Source organism: Macrotis lagotis, chromosome 2 (assembly GCF_037893015.1).
Source record: "Macrotis lagotis isolate mMagLag1 chromosome 2, bilby.v1.9.chrom.fasta, whole genome shotgun sequence".
Taxonomy (NCBI): Eukaryota; Metazoa; Chordata; class Mammalia; order Peramelemorphia; family Peramelidae; genus Macrotis; species Macrotis lagotis.
In genome coordinates this window covers 138,673,368-138,685,487 of record NC_133659.1, presented here as the reverse complement: position 1 = coordinate 138,685,487, position 12,120 = coordinate 138,673,368, and the positions used below count along the sequence as shown (strand labels likewise).

Below are 12,120 nucleotides of genomic sequence, written 5' to 3'. Positions count from 1 at the left end.
TTGTCTTTGCAATTCCATATCCATAATAATCATCTTTGAAATGAAGAGAGGGAGATATATTATCTCATTCTTTTTCTGGTGCTAAATCCAGTCATTATATACGGACCAGTTTCCATTTTATTCTTCTTTGCATCTCCATTATTATAATCATTTTATATATTGTTCACAGGTTCTGCTTATTTCACTCTGAATAAGTACACAGAAATTTTTCTTTATAATTTTTATGGTAATATTACAAAGATTTCCAGTTCTTTAGGCTCATTCCAATTGACTGGTATTAACTTTGTTTCTATTTCTTTGCTATGATTAAAAAGAATTTATATGAATATTTTAGTATATATGAGATCATCTTTCTACTTTTGAACTCCATAGTATTTTTACATAGTAGTGAGGTCTTTGGGTCAATGGATAAGGATATTTTAGACAGTATCTTAGCATAATTCAAATTGTTTTCCAGAACTATTAGGTTAATTAATTAATTAATAACTTTACCAAACAATGCTTATCTTTTTTTACATCCCCTTTAAGAAGAGCAATTTCCATCTTTCACCAGTCTTACCAAATTGTTGAGGGTGAGAAGAAATCTCAGAATTTGCATTCATCTTAATGTGATTTAGAGCAATTTTTATTGTGACTATAAATAGAATGCAATCTTTAAAAGTTTGTTTTATATGCTCTAAAAGCTTACTTTGGATTTCTATATTTCTGTTTATTTCCTATATCAAACAATAAGGACTTATTAAATGCTCACTTTGAGCAAGGCACTTTCCTAAGCACTGGTGATACACAGAAAAGGCAAAAGGCAAAAATTAGCCTCTAGCCTTAAGGAGCTTATATTGCAATGGAGTATCAGCAAATGAACATAAATTGGTACACACAAAGTACATACAAAATAGGTTTGAAGTATACTTAAGAAGGAAGGCACTAGAAGCTGAAGAAATTGGTAAAAGCTCCTTGCTGTAGGTAACACTTAAGTCTTGGATAAAGCCAGATATTCAAAAAGACAAAGGTTAGAATTAAGAGATAGAATATCATGCAGGAACTCCAAGTAGACAAAAGTATTTCTAAATAAAGGCACTAACTATGCTACTATAGTAAGTACAATAAAACAATATTGCCCACTTTTACCTTGAGTATATTATCCACTAATGAACACAGCATCTATGGGAACAAATTCTGAATGCATGTTGAATTAAATGGTAGTGAAGCATATACACAGGCAAAATGAAAGACTGAAGAAATTCCTGGTTATTAAAATAGTAATCTAGATTAATTCTTCTAATAAAAGTATGTTAGCCAAGATACAGATATTGCAGATATAGATAGACAGATAGATAGATAGATGATAGATAGATAGATAGATAGATAGATAGATAGATGAATGTATATATTCAGCAGTTTCACAGTTCATAAGTTCAAGCAATGGAGAAGGAATGCAGTCCTTGAGCATAATTTGCTATTGGGGAAGATAGAATATTCTCTTTCATTTCTTTTTTTAAACATGTTGCTTTGAAGGAGAGTTCCTCAACTAGCAGACTATATTACATTCAGCAGTGTATAGGGGTTAATATTTCAGGTAGAGAGGCAGTTAGCTGTTTGAGTGAAGAAGCATCTTCAGGCAGCATGATCTCTTAGCTTAAAAGGAAATTTGTTAAAGACTAAGAAAAAAACTAGCTCTGGTGATCAAGAGTTAGACTGCAGAGAGGACTTCCAGACCTTGCAAAACCAGGAATTGCCAAATTTGATGAAAACTTAAATAAACCATGGTCTATGTATGTAATGGAACATTGTTATTCCTTATCCATTGTTCTCTCATAGGAGCTTGTCAGTATGAAGATGATGCCATGACACTTAATGCTTTAAAATTCATTCAGATTCCAACATACACACACACACACACACACACACACACACACACACACACACACAAAGAAAATTAGCTGAACCAAAAAATAGATCAGATACATAAATTTTAAATTATTAGACTACCTGAAAGCCATGATCAAAAAAAAGAGTCTAGACATTACCTTTCCAGAAATTATCAAAGAAAGCTGCCTGATATTTTAGAACTAGAGGGAAAAATAGAAATTTAAAGAATACAACAATCATCTTCTACATACAGGAAAAATGTTTAATAATCATACTTATAGAAAAAATTTTGAAGCAAGTTTCTCTGATAAGTCTCATTTCTTAAATATCTATAGAACTTAGTCAAATTTATGAAAATAAGAGCCATTTTCAAATTGATAAGTGATCAAAAGATATGAACAGTTTTTAGATGAAGTAATCAAAGCTATCTTTAACCATATGAAAAAATGTTCTAATATTGATTGGAAAAATGTAAATTCAAAAAATTCTAAGGTACTACTTCATACTTATTAGATTAGCTAATAGTACAGAAAAGGGAAATGAAAAATGTTGGAGCAGATGTGCAAAAATATGAGACATTAGTGCACTGTAAGTGCAACTGTGAATTTATACAAACATTCTATAAAGCAATTTAGAACTATGCCCAAAGGGTTATAAAACTATGCCTATCCTTTGACCTAGCAATATCACTACTAGGTCTATATCCAAAAAGAAATAAAAAATAAAAAGACCTATATGTACAAAAAATTCTATAGCAGTACTTTTATGGTGACAAAAATTGGAAATTGAGGATATATCTATCAATTGGGGAAAAACTAGAAAAAAATATTCTATGTAATTGTGATATAATACAATTGTGCTATAAGAAATGAAGAGTAGCATGCTCTCAGAAAAAAACCTGTAGAGACTTACATAAGCTGATGGGAAGTTAAATGTAATTTGGACAAATTAACAATAAAATTGTAAGACAATCAGCTGTGAATGACTTAGTTATTCTCTGCAATACAATGATCCAAGATAACTGAAGGACTTAGGTTGAGAAACACTATCCACCCCCAGAAAAAGAACTGATGGTGTGTGAATACAGAATGAACACTTTTTATAACTTTATTTTTCTTGGGGTTTGGGGGATATGTTTTATTTCACAACATGACTAATATGGAAATAAGTTTTGCATGACTACACATGTATAATCTATATCAAATTGTTTGCCTTCCCAATGCCCCCCATGGAGGGGAAGAAATAGAAGTTGGAACTCAAAGTTTTTAAAGGGAATATTAAAAACTGTTTTTACATGTAATTGGGGAAAATAAAAAATGAAAGCTTAACATTTTCTGGATGATTCATACTCTATCCTAGAAAGATGTTCTCCCTATATACCTGATTTTATTTTTATCTGTGTTTTTTCTAGTTTCCTTTCTCAATGTTTTTATTTATTCAAATAATATTATTCAGAAAATACTATGTATGTATAAGAAATTGCTAAGAACAACAGAAATCTCAAAGATGAATGAGACTTTTTTTGTTCTCAAGGAGTTTAAAATCTAATAGTAGAGACAATATATTTAGTGACAACAGAAATATAGATTGCTATAAGGAAGATATAAACAAGGTATATTTTTGTGTAAATTACTTCTTCTTCCTCAACTATATGAAAGTTTACTAGTGACTCTTGAAATACCAAATCTAATATACTTTTTTTAGCTTTCATATTCTTTGATATCTCTCTGCAGGATTTGACACTGTAGACCATTGGTTCCTATTTGAAACGTTTCCCTTGTATTCATCAACATTAGGTTCTTCCTTATCTGAAGAAGGTTTTGCCCTTGATCAATACCTAATATCTCTGTCTTAAATTTCTTCCTTTCTAGTGGTTCATTATTACAATATCCTTTCAGTAATTTTATATGGCTGAAAGTCAGAAAGAATTGCAATGTCCAGAAAACTGAATCTGAGAAGCATCTAAAGGATCATGGAATGGTATGGTGGGTGAGAGCAGGTCATGCATTATGAAAAAGAATTACAAAACAGAGGTGGCTTAAAAAACTTCAACAAAGGAATGCAATACTGAAAAAGGGATGATCACAAAGCAAGAATGATGGAAAGCCTCTGCTGGTATCTTTATGATGTAAAAGAACTCTAAGGAGATTTAGAACATTAGGGGAATGCACTGAAATGAACTCATATGAGGATAAGAAGAGTCACATAGAACAGATAGAAATGTATGGGTTGTAACCTGTAACACTCGAAGAAATACCTTATTGAGATCACAAATCCAATGGAATATCAATTTCTTTCCTATATACATGTTCAAATGTTTCTAATAAGAATGTAAAGTGTATCAATGATATTCACCTGACTGTTTCACTACTGAGGGGGGTGGGAGGGAAGGGAGGATAGAAAGAAATTATGTAACTTAAAAATATGTATATGTATATGGATGAATGTTGAAAAACTTTTACATGTAATTGGAAAAATAGGTGGACTCATACTGGAATTAAATAATTTATAGTCTTCTCCAATCTTGACTGTCAGAGAATCTGGAATTGAGAATGGAGTGGGGTAGGGGGTTTCTACTCTCCAATTCATACTTCTGCATATTCCTTTCCCAGTCTAGGAAAGGTTAAAACCCACTTACTACCACCTAGAACACTGGTTACACTAAAATAACTTACCGTATATCAAGTTATTCCTTCAAGCTACTGGTATAGTTCACTTGTTTCAAAATCCTTGACAGAATTCAATTCATATAAAAATCATTTATGAAGGACCTACTGTGTGGCACTGGGAATATATGTGAATATATATGTACATATATATATATATTCACACCTATATATGTGTGTGTATATGTACATATATATGTATATATGTGTATATAAGATATAAAGATATGTATATATAAAAGTGTTCCTGACCTCAAGAAGCTTGTATTCCACTGAAAAGAAACAATGTACACATATATAAATAAATATAAAATATATACACCAAGCAGTAGCAATATGCATAATTTTGAAGAGACAACCTTGGAACCAGAAAAACTTGAGTTCAAGTTTGGTTTCTGACACATAATGACTTTGGACAGATTTTGGACAAGACACTTAATGGTTCAGTATTCTAGGAAATCTTCAGAGATTATGAGTTGCACAAAAGGTACCCACTTGCACTAATGTGAGCATTTCATCATCTGAGAGTTCCCCATGCCAAGGAAATCACAGCTTCAACCACTAAACTCTATTCCTATGCACATTCTAAGCTTGGAAGGATTACAAGGAAGGAGATTTTTTCAGATGACCTTTCATGTCTTTTTTTTTTTTTGAGAATGAGGAGGCAGTGATTAGTTTGTCCTTCCTTGGACTACCTATAGGGCAGAAAAAGGAGGGGAGAAAGCAGACCATGGAAGTTTACTCAGGGTTGAGGGTTGATAATACTAGTATATCAAAAGATTTTTAAAAAGATGGATTCTAGAGAGATTATAAAAATATCACTGAGTTTCTAGATGAAGTATGCAAGACTAGATTATGGAAGAAAGTGGAAGTAGTTTAAGGGTAATGGACTGGATGAAAAGGGAGAGATTGAATACTGGGAGCCAAAATGAAAATAAAGAGAACATCCTGTAGAAATGATGGAATTAGGAGAGTGAATATACAAATCAGAGAGTAATTTCCAAGTTCAAGATCTCAGAAACAGAGTACAAATCATGAATCTCAAGGTCTTAGCTGGGTCTATGCTCATTCATGGATTGTTGAAGTGAAGCTGGGAAAAATATCATAGTAATGAGGAGAATGAGGTACTGTCTGCTTATGATTTGGAGAAGATCATCATAAGAAATGAATTTAGATATTGAAGTCATCAAAAGAAGAGAGTATCCTCAAATTTGTTCATCAGTTCTGTAAAGGGTGGGAAAATGTTGTATGCCCTTTCTTATTACCAAAGTATACCTTGATTTTTTAGACTCTTATCCAGTTGATGCTATGCCCTGATCCTTCCTTCCACCTGAAATGTTGGTGGTAAGTAGTAACTCAAGGAGGGAGCTATAGGGTAAGAAGGAAGTGGGTCTACCAGCTCTTGCTTTAAAGAATCTGAAAGTCATATAAATATGTTAAATGAATTCATAACTACCTGATTAACCACTCAATGCCATCATCATTGAGGCATGTCTGTTCTACTTCCAAAACCATAAATCTCCAAAGATATCTTGTGTGTTTATTTTATGCAGATTTTACCTATATAAAAATTGCTAAAAGATGGTAATACACACTCTATCATCTGTCTAGATCCCAAAGCCTCTGTGAAAGGAGTGAGTCCACTCATCTATTTTTCTTATTTCTTTTCCAGGGAACCTAGATGGTGCAATGGATAAAGCATTGGTCTTGGAGTCTGAAGGACAGGAGTTCAAATCCAACTTTAGCCATTTACTAGCTGTATGACTTTGAGTAAATCATTTAATCCTGATTGCCTTGCATTCAGGATCATCTCCAGTCATCCTGATTCATATCTGGCCACTGGACTCAGATGGCTCTGGAGGAGAAAGTGAGGCTGGGACTTGCACAGCACTCCCTTACTCAAATCCAATTTATGTGCTGTTGTGGCATCTCCTCCCGTGGTCTAATTCAGGAATGAAGGACAAACATTGTTATTATCATTATCATGATCCTCATCCTCATCATCATTATTATTTCTTCTCCACCCTTAGAGCTCTGAATTTTTCAGTTTTCAAAAATTGATTTTGGATCCAAATAACTGGATATTTATCACAAGTTTGAAAGTTATAATAAATTACTACCCTATATACTACCACATCACATGCATAAGCCATAAATACAACTCAATATTTTTCTGTTTTTAATCTTTACTGACTTTCAGTTTGTCAAATATTCTCTTATCATAGTATGTACAAGCAGTGCACACAGCAGAGGAGCATTATATGCCTGACTCTTGAGACTGTTACCACTTTCTAAAGTAAAGGTAAGAAAATTAATAATGGATGTGGCCAGTATTCTGTTGTATCTCAAATCTTGGTAACAATACTACATATTCAAATTATTTTAAAGAAAAAAGCAAAATCAGGATATGACTTCCTAATCCAAACTCATGAAAGAGGGAGGAAAAGTTCACTTATGAAGAATATTTCCACTATTATTTTTGAATGATTAAACTTTCAGTCATCTTCTTAAACTTTTATGCAGAGTATGTCCTTTAAAGTATGACCCTCATTAATTTTTGTAATAATAATAATCTTGTGAATATATCATAGTCTGAACTCAATTGTGTTAGAGAGGTTCAATTTTCTTTTTTCTTACTTTTCTTAGAATTCAGATTAAAATTCTGTCCTTGTAAAATGTCACTGACAACCTCTGCAAAAGATTTAAAATATTTTTAAAAGTCTGTAGAGAGCCCACCAGTATAAATTTTGTTTATAACCCTTTGAAATTGTTTAGTTCTTCATTATATCAGTGAAACTTTCAATTCAGAGAGTCATGTGAAAGTGCTTAGAGATCTGAAACACTGAGACATGAATCATGGTGAATAGAGTCTCTTCCCTTAAGAAGCTTACAATTGGGGTGGGGGGGGATAATGTGTGCATCAAACTATATAAAATGTTAAAAGAAATAATTTCAAGATGAGAAGGTCAAGCATTTATTGACAACTATATGCCAGATAATATGTTAAATGTTTTGTGAATAATATCTAATTTGATACTCAAACAATCCTATGATATAGGTGCTATTACCCCCTTTTACAAAAGAGAAAACTGAGCTAGTCAACACTTAAGTGACTTGTCTAAGGTCACAGTTATTAAGTTCTGATTCCAGACCTATTGTTCTATCAATTGCAACACCAACCTTCTTGAGGGTTAGAAAAGGTATTGTAGTTAGACTGAGGGAATAAGAAGTGTGGCAATTAGGTGGGGCAGTAGGCAAGTGTCTGCCCTGGAGTCAGAAAAACCTGAGTTAAAATCTGATCTCAGATACTAGTTGTGTGACCTTTAGTAAACCCTGTTTGCTTCAGTTTTCTCATCTGTAAAGTGAATTGGAGAAGGAAATGGCCAACCCCTAAAGGATTTTTGCGAAGAAAACACCAAATGGTGTCACCAAGACTCAGGAATGGCTGAAACAACTAGACAACTACCATCACTTGGGAAGTGATCCCTCAGCTATACTATAATGCAAGACAAATTCTAAGAGACACAGGTCAGGAGGGAGTGTTTCCCAGTCATGGGGTATCACTATGCAAGAGCATGGAGACAAGAAATGGAAGTTGGGGACTGGCAAACCTGACTGGAAAAGGAAAATGTATGAAGGGCAGTAAAAATTAAATAATATTGGAAGGTTAGGCAAGCCAGATTGTGGGAACCTCTGGCTTTTGCTTTCTTTAGAAGACAAAAATCATTGTTGGTTATTTCTCCTGTGTCTATTTTTTTATTTGATTATTTTGTACTTACTTGGCCAATTGGAGTTTCTTCTTCACAGGTTGCAGCAGATGTTATTTCTGAACTTTATAAGGAAGCAACTTAATGTAGTGTAAAGGGCACCAGATTTGACAAGGTTTGAATTTCAGGTTTGCTGATTACTATCTGTTTGATCCAAATAACAGCTATAAAATAGAGTTGGATAGAATGATCTGTAAAGCTCCTTTGAGTGCAAAAATCTATGTATCTTGAACTATCTGTGATTAATATAATTACTTTACATTATTCAAGAAATGTTTCTATACATCATTAACACTTTCAATAGGGCAGATAGGTTGCACAGTGGATAGAGCACTGACTTTGGAATCAGGAGAACAGGAGTTCCAATCAGATCCCAGACACTTGACTCTTTTTTTGTAAGGGTTAAGTGGCTTTCCCAAGGCCACACAGCTAGATAATTATTAAGTGTCTGAGACCAGATTTGAACCCAGATACTCCTGACTCCAGGGCTGGTACTTTATCCACTACGCCACCTAGCCACCCCTGACACTTGACTCTTACTAGCTGTGGGACCTTGGGCAAGTCACTTAACCCTGATTGTCTCACATCCAGAGCCATCTCCAGCTATCCTGATTCATACCTGGCCACTGGATTCAGATGGCTCTGGAAGAGAAAGTAAAGTTGGTGACTTAGCACAGCATCCCCCTCACTTAAATCCAATTCGCATGCTTGTCATGGCATCACTTGCCTGATGTTGTGGTCTCCTTAGAAAATGAAGGACAATATTACAATTAATTACAGTTAAATAATAAAATGCAGCAAATGTGCAATATAATTAAAAATACAAATAGTCACTACGTTTAACTTTTGGAAATGCATTTTTCCACACACAACTAATACAAATCACAAAGCATAAAAGCATACTTTTATAAAAAGACAAATAATTGCTTTTGGATTTAAAAAGAAAAGAAATGTTTCTATTATAAATAGAACTACAATCTTGTTTATATATTTATGTATGTATTCATGCATTGTATATACATGTATATAATTTTTCTTATTTTAGTATATATGTCACATGTCTACAGACATTATTATTCTATACTTTGTATAGTCCCTCTAGAGGGTCTAGATATCAATCCCTATTTTAAAAAAAAGAGTCCTGAAAGGAGAGAGCATCTCAGATAGTCAGAAAGTTCTGAGAACCAAAAAACCAAAAAAAACAGCTTTGACTCAGGCTCTGCTTCAGTTTCTCTTTTGATCATATGGGATGATTTTTGTCCTCACAGTACACTGTATATAGCTTCACACTCATCACTGACATACTATGTTGTCTTCTTCTCAGCAATAAACCTATGAAATCTTTGACCATTATTTGTTTGCTCTTTGTTGAGTCAATTACAGCCATATTTGACTCTTTATGATTTCTTTTTTCCTTGGAAAAGATTCTTGAGTGATTTGTCACTTCTTTCTACAACTCATTTTGCAGATGAGGAAACTGAGGCAAACAAGGTTAAGTGGCTTGCCCAGGGTCACATAGCTAGTAAGTTTCTGAGACTGAATTTGAACTCAGATCTTTCTGACTCCAATTTACTACCCAGATGCCCACATAAATACACATATACAGTTTATGTAATTGTCAAAATAAGTCAGAAATTTCTTTTCAATATAATCACAAATTATAGAATTATATAAGAAAATTTACTAAGCAGGGGCAGCTAGGTGGCTCAGTGGATACAGCAATGGCCCTGGAGTAAGGAGTACCTGATCTTTAGAATAAACTAGAATCAAACCCAAATGCAATCAATGGTAGTTTATTGTTTGATGCCTCTAATAGTCTAAATTATTTGAGGAAAGATTCTGTCTTTCCATCTCTCAGTCTCTCTTCTCCTTCCCCCCCATCTCTATATGTAAGATCAAAATAGGAACTACCATATAAAAGGTCATATTATTACAAAAAGGTAAATGAGATTAAATAACATTTTATGCATGGTTGGGGAGATTTTGTTTTTAGCAAAGAAAAGATAGAGGAAAGAATAAAAGGTAAAACAAGCAATTAACAAGTTTTTACATGAATAAAATCAGTGATAATAAAATTAAAATAGAAATATAGAGTGAAAAATATTTACATCATATATCAGAATGTACAGAGAATTAACACAAATACATAATACCAAGTCTTTCTCCAAATAGATACACTAAAGTCAAAAAAAGTATTTTATAAGTGAAAATTTCTACATGAATATGAATGAAAATTGAAGCAAATCTGAATCCTCCTTTCATACAATGAAAACTATCTAAGATGAAAAAGGAAGGGAACCAGTTACTACTGGATGAATTATAGGAAGATAGGTTCACTAATACACTGTTGGTGGAGTTGTGAAATGATTTAACCATTACAATTTTTATTTATGCAAGAAAAGTAACTAAATTGTCTTTAATCTTTGTCCTAGGAATTTCACTATTGGTTATATACCATGAAATGAAAGTCAAGTACAACAGTCTGAAATATTCATAGAAGCCTACATTGGATTTTCAGAGAACTAGGAACAGAGTAGGAATTCATCAACTGCTGAATAGCTGAAAGAGTGCTGTATCTAAATATAATGGAATAATGCACGGCTAAGATGGCAAATGTGGAATTCAGATGAATATCAGGAGATACAGTTGAAGTGATGAATGACAAAATAAGCAGATATATGATTACCATATATACAGCTCTCAGAAGAAAAAGTTGCTCCTTAATTGTTTTTCTCTTTTTGAAAGGGATCAATAAAGAGAGCAAGGCAGTAAGGGACTGTGATATAAAGACAAATGTATTAATAAATAATCATTAAAGCTAAAATTAATAAAAGTAATTAATTATAGCTATATACATATAGATATAACATATTCAGAATTAATTCTAAATGGTAAAAAGAGAAGAATAAAATAAAGGACTCCTGCTTTGGATTTAGGACAATAAAAGAAATAGTATTCATCTGATGTGACTAATTTATCAAACTCTATATATTCTATTTGTGGTTTATTTAACATTAAAAAAAATCAAACAATGTTATAAATCAGGAAATGTGAAAGAAATAGTAAAAGCCTAGAGAAACTAAGACAAGACATTATAGAAGGAACTCTGTATAAGAATTCACATAAAATAAGAAAACTTTATTTCTGTGAAATACATGTCAATAATGATGAAATTTTTCAATAGCAATTCATTAGGAAGAAGCATTACTTCAAAGAAGTGATGATGTCTTTTCAACTGTAACAACTGATGTTATTGACTTCTCATTAATATAACTACATCTTTCTTTCTAATAGGTATTTTCTAATAGAGCATTTTTATTGTTCTACTATTATTATTATTCAATTTGGCAAAGAGAAAAATTAGAGCAAAACATGGTCCTCCTTCTTAGTCATTACAAATCAATCTAAAAATTCCACATTTAGTCCAGGGTATCAATTGAATACATGAACTGAATTCCACAAAATGTCCTATGGGGAGACTTTCCTAGTCACTATAACAATCTAAGTCCCAAATTGGGGTTAATTCTCAATGACTATTGCTGAATTCCAAGAGATTTAGAAGCCTACAAGTCACAAACTAAGCATAAAATTGGAAAGATTCTACTTTCTGGCATGTTTTAAGATTGATTTACTATTTGATCTTTATTAAACAGTTATGATTCTTTGTGTCCATTGCTTCTTATTATAAATACATTTGCTAACCAGTCTTTAATAATATGTTATAGAATTTTCCCAGGAATCAGAGTCAAAATCAAATGGAATTTGCAGACTCCAGTCTCTTCTTTTTTATGAAAATTGGGATATCATTGGATCTTAAT

At 32.6% G+C, this 12,120-nt stretch overlaps 1 protein-coding gene and 1 long non-coding RNA gene across 2 annotated transcripts in view; one reads left to right on the top strand and one right to left on the bottom strand.

The window, feature by feature from the left end:
• The window catches only part of LOC141513250 (uncharacterized), an 83,919-nt gene extending 76,920 nt beyond the window's left edge, over positions 1-6,999 (top strand). Inside the window, exons 3-4 of the long non-coding RNA XR_012475746.1 lie at positions 5,824-5,879; positions 6,208-6,999. This is a non-coding gene — a long non-coding RNA (uncharacterized LOC141513250). The remainder of the gene's footprint in view (positions 1-5,823; positions 5,880-6,207) is intronic.
• The window catches only part of PLD5 (phospholipase D family member 5), a 397,224-nt gene that overhangs the window by 362,959 nt on the left and 22,145 nt on the right, over positions 1-12,120 (bottom strand). The gene's annotated exons all lie outside the window — the stretch shown is intronic.